Here is a 13,014-nt window from a genome sequence, read left to right on the forward strand (position 1 = left end):
CCTCGGTGTTGCTCCCGCGCCTCGCTCAGCCAGTGAGCGGGAACCGGTCTGTATATGGGATCCGAACCCTCGGACGGGAGCGCCGCCGCGCTTCCCAAGCGGCGCACTATCCAGTGCCCCACCGGGCCGGCCCACAGACGAAAAATTTTACCAGAGAAATGTAAACTCTGAAAAAGAACTGATTAGAAATTCTAGAATTAAAAAGTATCTGAAATGATGAACTCATCAGAAGTCCTTAACAGCAGAATAGATACAAAAGATGAAAGAATAAGTAAGTACAAGAAATAGATTATAGAAATTACCCAAGTGAAACACAGAAAGGAAAAGGAAATAAAAAAAAAAAAAAAGGATAGAAGGCCACAAGCCTATGGGACAATATCAAATTATCTAATATATGTATAATTGATGTCCCAGACAGAGAAGAGAGAACGAATAAGGCAAAAGAAATATTTAAAGAAATAATGGCCAAATATTTCCTGAAATTGGTGACAGACATCAACCCACAGACCGAAAGAGCCCAGTGGACTCCAGGAAGGATCACAAGGAAGACATAGGGATACCAAGCACATCATAGTCAAACTGATTTTCATCAAAACTAAAGAGGAAAGTCATAAAAGCAGAAAGAAAAATAATGATGTTGCATTCAGCAGAACAATAAAAAGACATTAATACTCACAATAATAAAATAATAATAAAGATGTCATATTCAGGGGATGGTAAAGAATGGTCACTGTCCACCAGACATAACAGAGGCCACAGGACGGGGCAGTGACATCTTTAAAGGGCGAAAAGAAGAAAAAATGGTCAGTCTTGAGTTCTAATCCAGCGAATTTAGAAATTTATAGATTTAAATACACGTATTAGAAAAGAAGAAAAATTAAATTCAGTGATCCAATTACATCTCAGGAAGCTAGAAAAAGAGGAACAAATCAAACCCCAAGAAAGTGGAAAGAAGAAAATAAAGATGAGGACAGAAATCAGTGAAATGAAAACACAAACAATATAGAAAATGAACAGAAACAAAATTAGTTCTTTGAAAAGATTAACAAAATTGATATCCCCCTCATAAGACTGTCAGAAACAGAGAGAAGAAAGAGATCAAGAGAGAGAGACACATTATCAACTAGCCATGTTTCAAATGTAAGAGGGACATCCCTGCAAATATTAAGGATAATGAAAGCATCACAGGGGATGCCTTGAACTTATTGGAAATGGAGAAAATGCTTTGAAAAATGCAACTTTGAATCTAATGAAAGAAGAAGTAAAATAAATTCCTGAAAGAAGTAAAATAAATTCCGAGTAGTCCTATTTGTTAAAGAAATTGAATCTGTAATTAAAACCTTCCCATGAAGAAAACTTCAGGCACAGATGGCTTCACTGGTGAATTCTACCAATCTTTTAAAGAAAAAAAAAATTCTTTTAGGTAAAAGAGGAAGAGAAGACATTTTTCAAACTTGTTTTGTGAGGCCACTAAAGTCTTGATATGAAAAACTGACAAAGGACATTACAATAATAAAGGAAAATAACATGTCATCCATGAACACGTGTCTCATGAACATAGAGGCAAAAATTCAAGACAAACTACTAACAAAATAAAATCCAGAAATATATGAGAAAGACTATACATCATGAACAAGTGGGGTTTATCCCAGAAATACAAGGTTGGTTTAATCTTTGTGAATGAATCCACTACATTGCAGAAATAAGAGAAAATTCAAACGATTATCTAAATAGGGAAAGCATTTGGTAAAATTCAACCCTGTTCACGGTGTTTATTCATTCAACAAATACTTATTTGTTACGACAAACTTAGTGGCTTCAACAACACAAATGCTTTGTCTCATAGTTCTGTGGATTCCCCCAGGCTGAAATCAGGTGTTGGGGGGCTGTGCTCCTTTCTGGGGGTGCTGGGGGAGGATCCATTTGCTGCTCAGGTGGGTTGTTGGCAGAATTCAGTTCCTTGTGGTTGCAGGACTCAGGTCCCTGTTTCCTTACTGGCTTTCAGCTGCAGGACTGTCCCAGCTTCTAGAGGCTGCCACGTTCCTTGGCTCACAACTTACTTCATGTTCAAAGTCAGCAGCAGAGGAATGAATCCCTCTCATGCTTTGAATCTCTCCCCCTTCTTCAGTCTCCGCTCTGTGACTCACCCACCAGGAACATTCTGTGCTTTTCTGCTTTTAGGGACTGATGTGATTGCATTGGGCTCACCCAGATAGTCCAGGGTGATCGCCCCATCTCAAGGTCCTTAACTTTCTCACATCTGCAAAGTCCCTTTTGCCATCTAAGGTAACATGCCCACAGGTTCCAGGTATTAGGTCATGGATGTCTTTGAGGGGGCGTTATATTGCCTATCACAAAAGAAGTGGGAGAGAGGGAGGGAGCCAAGTGGCCACCTGGGGTAAGAGTGTTCCAGGCAGGGGGATGCACAGAGCAAAGGCATCCTGGGGGCTGAGCTGTCTGTGGAGGTTGGAGCACAGGCATCGAGGCACGAGTGGTGGGAGGTGGAGCTGTCGAAGCACGATAGGCATGGTTTTGTACGAAGGGGAAGAAGACCAAGGACCACTGGCTGTCGTGGGCAATGCGCTTAGTCCTTCATCTCCTCCTCTGCAGATGGAGATAGGATAGTTCCCGTGAGGCAGATAGATCAGAAGCTCTCAGAATAGGCCCAGGCACATGGGAAGAGCAATAGAAAAGTTACTTCTTATTACTGTTACTCCTAAAGAAACCACAGTTAGAACTGTTTCCTTGTGACAATTTCCCTCCTCCTACTCTTGGAGTGTCCAGTTCCATGCCATGTTCTGGATGGTGACGGTGGATGATGTAAGTTATTGATGTAGCACCAATAAGTACATGTTCTAAGCCAGGGTCCCAGTGTTGGGCCCTTTCCCCTGCACTGTGGATTTTCATAATAACGCCAGCTGAAGTTAGATGGATATCAAGATGTGGTGGAGATGTTTCATGGCCGTGGTCTCACAGGGAGGTCTCATAGCCTGGCAGGCTGCTCCTTGGCCCTGAAGTGTCCACAACTGCATGTTATCAATGTGCTGAGCTGCCCAGGCCAAACTGCTAGAGTCTGTTGTGTAATCAGAAATCTTCAATGGGATCCATGTCTTCCCAGTGCCTGACACCCTGGTTTTGGTCTCAGCACACTAGGAAACTGAATTAGGAATCCAAAGGTGTCTGGTAAGCANTATGTGGGATCCGAACCCTCGGCGGGAGCGCCACCACACTCCCAAGCGGCGCACTACAGCAATGCGCCACCAGGCCGGCCCTGCAAAGTCCCTTTTGCCATCTAAGGTAACATGCTCACAGGTTCCAGGTATTAGGACATGGATGTCTTTGAGGGGGTGTTATATTGCCTATCACAAAAGAAGTGGGAGAGAGGGAGGGAGCCAAGTGGCCACCTGGGGTAAGAGTGTTCCAGGCAGGGGGATGCACAGAGCAAAGGCATCCTGGGGGCCGAGCTGTCTGTGGAGGTTGGAGTACAGGCATCGAGGCACGAGTGGTGGGAGGTGGAGCTGTCGAAGCACGATAGGCATGGTTTTGTACGAAGGGGAAAAAGACCAAGGACCACTGGCTGTCGTGGGCAATGCGCTTAGTCCTTCATCTCCTCCTCTGCAGATGGAGATAGGATAGTTCCTGTGAGGCTGATGGATCAGAAGCTCTCAGAACAGGCCCAGGCACATGGGAAGAGCAATAGAAAAGTTATTTCTTATTACTGTTACTCCTAAAGAAACCACAGTTAGAACTGTTTCCTTGTGACAATTTCCCTCCTCCTACTCTTGGAGTGTCCAGTTCCATGCCATGTTCTGGATGGTGACGGTGGATGATGTAAGTTATTGATGTAGCACCAATAAGTACATGTTCTAAGCCAGGGTCCCAGTGTTGGGCCCTTTCCCCTGCACTGTGGATTTTCATAATAACGCCAGCTGAAGTTAGATGGATATCAAGATGTGGTGGAGATGTTTCATGGCCGTGGTCTCACAGGGAGGTCTCATAGCCTGGCAGGCTGCTCCTTGGCCCTGAAGTGTCCACAACTGCATGTTATCAGTGTGCTGAGCTGCCCAGGCCAAACTGCTAGAGTCTGTTGTGTAATCAGAAATCTTCAATGGGATCCATGTCTTCCCAGTGCCTGACACCCTGGTTTTGGTCTCAGCACACTAGGAAACTGAATTAGGAATCCAAAGTTGTCTGGTAAGCACAGAGCAGAGCACTAAGAGGTGAATTATCCATGAGGGCAGGGATTTGTGTCTGTGCCATTCGGTCTTATATCCTCAAAGGCTAGAACAGTGCCTGGCACGGGATAGGTGCTCATCCAATATTTGTTTAACATATGAATGAATGGAGGGTCGGGAACGATAACGACAATTCATGTAGGCCAACAGCATGCAGCCTAAAATGCCAATTCTTCAGCACCATCAAGAGATTTAGGTTCAGTAAATACCTGGTATTAATACTTGGTTTGGCTAGAATCAAGTAACAGTGGCTGAAGTAGGATAGACATTTATTTCTGTCTCATGTTCAAGAGAGGTGGGCAGTGCAGAGCTGGCAGGATATTCGACACCTGCAGGGGCTCGAGTTTCTTTGAGTTTGTTCTGCCATAATGGGCTTCTGCTCCCAAGGCCACCTCGTGATCCGAGATCACTGCTGGAGCTCCCGCCACTGTTTGCATTCCAGCCAGTAGAAAAGGGGAGGGGAGAAGAGGTGAAGGGAAAATACCAGCTGTGTGTGAGGGACCTTCCTGGAAGCTCTGACATGGCACTTTCATGTGTATCTGACCAGGCCAGAATATAGTCACACAGCCATACCTCTCTGCTTGAAAGATGGGAAAATGTGTTCTCTGTTCTGGGTGGTCCTAAGCCCAGCCAAAAGATGGAATTTGTACTGCAGTGAAAGAAGAGAAGACACATGAGGGGACACTCTCCATGACCACCACACCCAAAACCCTGCATTTTAAACCAGCATCCCTGGTGATTCCAGTGCAGGCTGCGGGCCCTGACAGAGAAGCCAGCTTGCGAGGGGCCTGAGAGATGGCAGCGTTCATCCTCTGGTGCCTGTGTCCGCTCTCATAGAGACGATACTGGACGGTGTAGAATTCTCGTGCTCGCTGCCCTTTACGAGGGTCCCTTTGCTCAGTGGCTGTGATGTAACTCCTCAGATGGCACTCTCCTCCAGTTCATCATTTTAAAAGTCTAGCACTCCCCAAGTGTCTAATGTGGGCCAAATGCTTTTGGTACATTGTCACGTTATCCTGTTGAATCCTCATGATGAAAGCATCACCACTTCACAGGTGAGTAAGAGCAAGTCTCTGAGCAGTTTCATAAACCGTTGATTTCATGCAAGGGCAGCAAAGCTGAGCGGGGAATCAGGCCTGGCTGGCTGTGAGCCACTGATCTCTCCACTCGTCACTCCGTGCTGTGACTCCACCCAGTCTCCCTGCCTGAGCCTGCTCCACAGTCCAGACCCCTCTCAGCAGGGCACTTCTGCATTGCAGCTACCTCTTGTGTTATGTGCTAATTTCTTCTAGTTGACCTTACAAAGGGTGAAGTTAGTTTCAAAATTGTAGGGAAACCTTATTTTAACTGCTGTTTATGATAACAACTCATTGTAGTTGGAGTATGACTTTTGGAGTCTGACATTGGAGTTTGACTCCTGGCTCTTCCATAACTACCTGTGTAAGCTTTGGCACATCACCCAGCTACTCTGAGCCTTAGTTCTTTCATCTATAAGATGCACCATCACAGTGCCTGTAGTGGATTGAATTATGTCCCCCCAAACCTCCCTGAAGCTTAAATTGTGTCCCCAAATTTTATGCATTAGAAATTTGGCCCCCGCTGCAACTCTTAAGACGGTTTGAAATCCTATTATGGTAATTGAAAGGTGGGTCCTTGAAGAGGTGATTGGATTATAGGATCACACTGTAGTGAGTGGATTAATAATGGCAGTCAGGGGTGTGGTTCTGAGGGCTTTAAGAGGAGAGTGAATGAGGAGGTTGCTCTCTCTTGCTCTCTCTGCTTCCACCATCTTGCCATGTGAGACCCCTGGGTCACTGTCCCCACCACCAGATGGACTTTGGACTCCCCAACCTCAGAAACTGGAAACAATAAATTTTGTTTTTCTTTATAAATCACCTAGTTTCAAGTATTTTGTTATAAGCAACAGAAATGGACTAATACAGTGCCTAGCCATGCTATGTTATGTGTTTATTTGGCTGTTTCCTTTACCAGGCTGTGAGATCTTTGAAAGCAAATGGATGAGTTGTCTTCATCTTTGTTCCCTCAGCCTGTGGCAAGCAGCAGGGCCTTTATGTGTCCTGGTCACCCTCCCAACACGGAGGACGCAGTTGTACCTGGCACAGTGAGGATGCTCGGTTCACGTTCATGGATAGATGGAAAGCCCGAGAAATGGCCTGTGGTTTTGGCAGAGGGTGCATTTGAATTGTTTGGACTATGAGGCTCATGTTCCAAAGAGAAGACCCCCAACTTGTGAGCAGATCCAGTGACTGCCACCACTCACATTCTTAGTGTGGCTTTGTTCTTTCTGCCCCTTGTCCCAAACCCATCAACTCTGGAGAGTGACAAAGCTTGAATGTCAGAGATATCAGCACATCCACTGGGAATGTTGGAGCGAACTGCTCTCTCCCTTCAGGATCAGAATGAGGAAGTCCATTTAGCATTCGGGAGCTTCTGGCAGTCATCCTGGGATCACGCACGGAGTCAGCCTTTAGGTACAGCTAATGCCACAGATGACAGAGCAGAGGGAGGGGGTGGCTGCAGGATCAGATTAAAAATTCCAAGAAAGTGACACTTCATGGCCAGAGGAAAAAGTTTCAATGTGTTAAGAAGTCACTGAATTTCATCACTCGCAACAATTCCACTCCTGAGACATTCTTGCCTCCAAAAGAAAGCTTATACAAGAAAGCATATGGTGCCATTGTTCACAATAGCAGCAAACCCAGAAGCAACCCAAATATCCTTTAACAGGAGAATGCTTAAGTAAATTGTTTTCTGGTCATATGATGGAATGTTGCACAACAGTAAAAGTTAGTGTACTATCACCAGATGCGACAGCAAGGATGAACATTAGAATCATGACATTGAATTGAAAAAGCAAGTCACAGGATGATAACATTTTATAAAGTTACAAAAATTATGTGAAACACTGTTCAGAGAGACATACATACATGATAGAATATTTTTTCTAAGAAAGCAGTACATAAGTAGTGGATCTGGACGAGATGAAATAGGTACATTTCTCCCAATTCCTCCTGCTAAGTACATTAAAAACCTTGGACATTGCATGTAAAATAAACATGAGAAAACTGAAGGGTGGAAAGAAGGTAAGCCAGCTANGGGCCAAATGCTTTTGGTACATTGTCACGTTATCCTGTTGAATCCTCATGATGAAAGCATCACCACTTCACAGGTGAGTAAGAGCAAGTCTCTGAGCAGTTTCATAAACCGTTGATTTCATGCAAGGGCAGCAAAGCTGAGCGGGGAATCAGGCCTGGCTGGCTGTGAGCCGCCACTTCACAGGTGAGTAAGAGCAAGTCTCTGAGCAGTTTCATAAAGCGTTGATTTCATGCAAGGGCAGCAAAGCTGAGCGGGGAATCAGGCCTGGCTGGCTGTGAGCCACTGATCTCTCCACTCGTCACTCCGTGCTGTGACTCCACCCAGTCTCCCTGCCTGAGCCTGCTCCACAGTCCAGACCCCTCTCAGCAGGGCACTTCTGCATTGCAGCTACCTCTTGTGTTATGTGCTAATTTCTTCTAGTTGACCTTACAAAGGGTGAAGTTAGTTTCAAAATTGTAGGGAAACCTTATTTTAACTGCTGTTTATGATAACAACTCATTGTAGTTGGAGTATGACTTTTGGAGTCTGACATTGGAGTTTGACTCCTGGCTCTTCCATAACTACCTGTGTAAGCTTTGGCACATCACCCAGCTACTCTGAGCCTTAGTTCTTTCATCTATAAGATGCACCATCACAGTGCCTGTAGTGGATTGAATTATGTCCCCCCAAACCTCCCTGAAGCTTAAATTGTGTCCCCAAATTTTATGCATTAGAAATTTGGCCCCCGCTGCAACTCTTAAGACGGTTTGAAATCCTATTATGGTAATTGAAAGGTGGGTCCTTGAAGAGGTGATTGGATTATAGGATCACACTGTAGTGAGTGGATTAATAATGGCAGTCAGGGGTGTGGTTCTGAGGGCTTTAAGAGGAGAGTGAATGAGGAGGTTGCTCTCTCTTGCTCTCTCTGCTTCCACCATCTTGCCATGTGAGACCCCTGGGTCACTGTCCCCACCACCAGATGGACTTTGGACTCCCCAACCTCAGAAACTGGAAACAATAAATTTTGTTTTTCTTTATAAATCACCTAGTTTCAAGTATTTTGTTATAAGCAACAGAAATGGACTAATACAGTGCCTAGCCATGCTATGTTATGTGTTTATTTGGCTGTTTCCTTTACCAGGCTGTGAGATCTTTGAAAGCAAATGGATGAGTTGTCTTCATCTTTGTTCCCTCAGCCTGTGGCAAGCAGCAGGGCCTTTATGTGTCCTGGTCACCCTCCCAACACGGAGGACGCAGTTGTACCTGGCACAGTGAGGATGCTCGGTTCACGTTCATGGATAGATGGAAAGCCCGAGAAATGGCCTGTGGTTTTGGCGGAGGGTGCATTTGAATTGTTTGGACTATGAGGCTCATGTTCCAAAGAGAAGACCCCCAACTTGTGAGCAGATCCAGTGACTGCCACCACTCACATTCTTAGTGTGGCTTTGTTCTTTCTGCCCCTTGTCCCAAACCCATCAACTCTGGAGAGTGACAAAGCTTGAATGTCAGAGATATCAGCACATCCACTGGGAATGTTGGAGCGAACTGCTCTCTCCCTTCAGGATCAGAATGAGGAAGTCCATTTAGCATTCGGGAGCTTCTGGCAGTCATCCTGGGATCACGCACGGAGTCAGCCTTTAGGTACAGCTAATGCCACAGATGACAGAGCAGAGGGAGGGGGTGGCTGCAGGATCAGATTAAAAATTCCAAGAAAGTGACACTTCATGGCCAGAGGAAAAAGTTTCAATGTGTTAAGAAGTCACTGAATTTCATCACTCGCAACAATTCCACTCCTGAGACATTCTTGCCTCCAAAAGAAAGCTTATACAAGAAAGCATATGGTGCCATTGTTCACAATAGCAGCAAACCCAGAAGCAACCCAAATATCCTTTAACAGGAGAATGCTTAAGTAAATTGTTTTCTGGTCATATGATGGAATGTTGCACAACAGTAAAAGTTAGTGTACTATCACCAGATGCGACAGCAAGGATGAACATTAGAATCATGACATTGAATTGAAAAAGCAAGTCACAGGATGATAACATTTTATAAAGTTACAAAAATTATGTGAAACACTGTTCAGAGAGACATACATACATGATAGAATATTTTTTCTAAGAAAGCAGTACATAAGTAGTGGATCTGGATGTGGATGAGATGAAATAGGTACATTTCTCCCAATTCCTCCTGCTAAGTACATTAAAAACCTTGGACATTGTATGTAAAATAAACATGAGAAAACTGAAGGGTGGAAAGAAGGTAAGCCAGCTAGGAACCTTGACGAGATGAAATAGGTACATTTCTCCCAATTCCTCCTGCTAAGTACATTAAAAACCTTGGACATTGCATGTAAAATAAACATGAGAAAACTGAAGGGTGGAAAGAAGGTAAGCCAGCTAGGAACCTTGAGACCTGAGGAATGACATGGTAACAAGTCCCCCAAGTAATCTTTTTGCCTCATATATCCTGAAATGGGTGCTAGAGAATTTGACAACCTGGAAACACCGATAGGAAAAGCCAAAAAACTAAAAACAAAAAAACTCTAGAAAATGTTTTTTTCTCTGTAGCCAAAGGACCAAGAAAGGGGAAGCTTTAATAAACAATTGAAAACATGCTGGAGACAAACAGAACACAAAAAGTCTCAGCAGAGAAATAAAAGAAATATTAAAAAACTATGTGAAATTTTTAGAACTGAAAAATACAATAGTTAAAAAAAATCAGTGGGCAGGTTAGACAGGAATGGAGCAGACAGAGGAAAGAATCCCGTGAAATTGAAGACAGAATGATAGAAATTATCCAATCTGAACAATACAGAGAATAGACTGAGAAAAATGAGCAGAGCCCTGGGACACCTCAGGACTATAATACAAGATCTCACTGTGCAGTCGAAGTTCCAGAAGGAGAGCAGAAAAGGGGTAAGGTTGAAAAAGTACTCAAAGAATAATGGCTCAAACTTCCCAAATTTGGTAAAAGAAGCTGGGCAAACTCCACACAGGATATACCCAAAGAAAGCTATGCTGAGACACATGGATTGTGTGTGTGTCTGAAACAAAATTCTGAAAACTAAGGACAAATTAAAAATCTTGAAAGCAGTGAGAAAGAGATGACACCTTACCTGTATAGGAAGAGCAATTAGAATGATGGTAGATTTCGGCCCGACCCCGTGGCTCACTCGGGAGAGTGTGGCGCTGGGAGCACAGCGGCGCTGGGAGCGCTGGGGCCACGGGTTCGGATCCTACATAGGGATGGCCAGTGCGCTCCCTGGCTGAGCGCAGTGCAGGCAACACCAAGCCCAGGGTTCTGATCCCCTTACCAGTCACAAAAAAAAAAAAAAAAAAAAAAAAAAAAAGAATGATGGTAGATTTCTCATCAGGAACCAAGAAGGCCAACAAAAACTATCAATACTAACGTCTATATCCAGGAAACATATGTTTCAGGAAAATCAATTTTCAGATGAAGGAAAATGAAGAGAACATGTTGCCAGCTAAAAGAAGAGCTAGAAGAATCTCCTGAAACAGAAAGTAAATGGTAAAAAGAAGGAATCTTGGAACCTCAGGAAGGAAGAGAACAAAGGAAAAGTAAAAATAAGGGTAAATACAATAGAATTTCCATCTCCTTGTTAGTTTTCTAAGTCATGCTTGATTGTTGAAGCAAAAATTATAACAATGTCCTATGTGACTCTCAGAATATGTAGAGGAAGTGTGTAAGACAATGACATTATAGATGCGGGAGAGTTTAGGGATGTGAGCAAGGTGAGGTTTCTGTACTTCACATGAGGTAGTAAAATATCGACGCCAGTAGACCAGTAGACCATGACAATTTATGCATATAATGTAATACAAGCACTAAAAAATCTATACAAAGTGATACATTTTAAAGTGGTATAGATAAATCTAAGTGGGATTCTTTTTAAAAATGTTTAAGTAACCCACAGAAAGGCAGGAAAAACAGAGAAAAGAAAAAGAGAGGTAACAAAAAATTTTGAAAATTTCAAATTTAATTTCTAACATGTCAATAAATGGACTAAATACATCAATGAAAAGATAGACATTGTTGTAGTGGTTTAAAAAATTACTCAACCATAGAAGAGCTACAAGAAACTCACTTCAAATATAAAGATATAGGTAGTTTAAAAATATAAGTATGAAAAAAGGTACACCATGCAAGCATTAGTCAAGAGAAAGCAGGAGTGGCTATATTAATATCAGATAAAGTAGACTTTAGAGAAAAAAATTACCAGAGACAGAGAAGGACATTACATTATGATAAAAGGACCAGTCCACCAAGAAAGACATAGCACTACTAAATATGTATGTACCAAAAAACAGAGCTGCAAAATACATAAGGCCAAAAAAAAAAAAGAAAGAAAGAAAGAAAAGAAAAAGGATAGAACTGAAAATAGACAAATCCAGTTTTAGTCAGAGACTTCAAAACCTCTCTCTGAACAATTGAAAGAAAAAAATCAGCAAGGGTATAGAAAAATTCAACAACTACCAACCAGGTTCTTTCTATTCAAATGCCCATAGAACATATACTGAGATAGATCATATCCTGGGTGATAAAACAAAGTTCAGCAAATTTAAAAGAATTGAAGTTATACAAAGTATGTTCTCTGAGCACAGTGAAATTAAACTAGAAACAAGTAACAGAACAATAACAGGAAAGAAATGTCATATAGTTAGAATTATACAGATCAGCATCTTCCACTTAGTAACATGCATTTGGGTTTCCTCCATGTCTTTTCATGGTTTTATAGATCATTTCTTTTTAAGGCTGAGTAATATGTCATTTGGCACTTATGAATAAAACTGCTATAAACATGCATGTGCAGGTTTTTGTGTAGACGTAAGTTTTCAATTTATTTGGGTAAATACCAAGGAATGTGATTGCTGGATTGTATAGTAAGTAAGTGGTTTTGTAAGAAACTGCCAAATGGTCTTCCAAAGTCGCTGCACCCCATCATTTTGCATTCCCATCGGCAGTGAATGAGAGTTCTTGTTCCACATTCTCACCAACATTTGGTGTCATCAGTGTTTTATTTTTGACCATTCTAATATATGTGTAGGGATCGTTGTTTTAATTTGCAGTTCCCTAAAAACATATGATGTGAACCATCTTTTCATATGTTTATTTGCTATCTATATATCTTCTTTAGTTAGTTGTCTGTTCTTTTGCACATTTTTCAATTTTTTTCTTATTGTCGATTTTTAAGGGTTCTTTGTATATTTCAGATAAGAGTCCTTTATCAGATATGTCATTTGCAAATATTTTCTCCAAGTATGTGGCTTCTCTTCTCATTCTCTTAACAATGTCTTTTGCAGTGCAAAAATTTTTAATTTTGATGAAATCCAGTTTATCAACTTTTTTCTTTCCTGTATCCTTTGGTGGTGTCTCTAAAAAGTCATCACCAAACACAAGGTCATTGCCAAACACAAGGTCATAGATTTTCTCCTGTGTTATTTTATAGCTTTGCATTTTATAAAACTATCTTATAGTTTTAGGTCTCTGATCTATTTTGCATTAATTTTAATAAATGGAGTGAGTCTGTATCTCATTTATTAAATGAGATTCATTTATTTTTTGCATGTGGATGTCCAGCACCATTTTTTGAAAAGGTTGTCTTCTCTCCATGGTATTGTCTTTGCTCCTTTGTCAAAGATCAGTTGACTGCATTTATATGGGT

This window comes from Galeopterus variegatus, unplaced genomic scaffold (genome assembly GCF_000696425.1).
Source record: "Galeopterus variegatus unplaced genomic scaffold, G_variegatus-3.0.2 Scaffold415, whole genome shotgun sequence".
Lineage (NCBI taxonomy): Eukaryota > Metazoa > Chordata > Mammalia > Dermoptera > Cynocephalidae > Galeopterus > Galeopterus variegatus.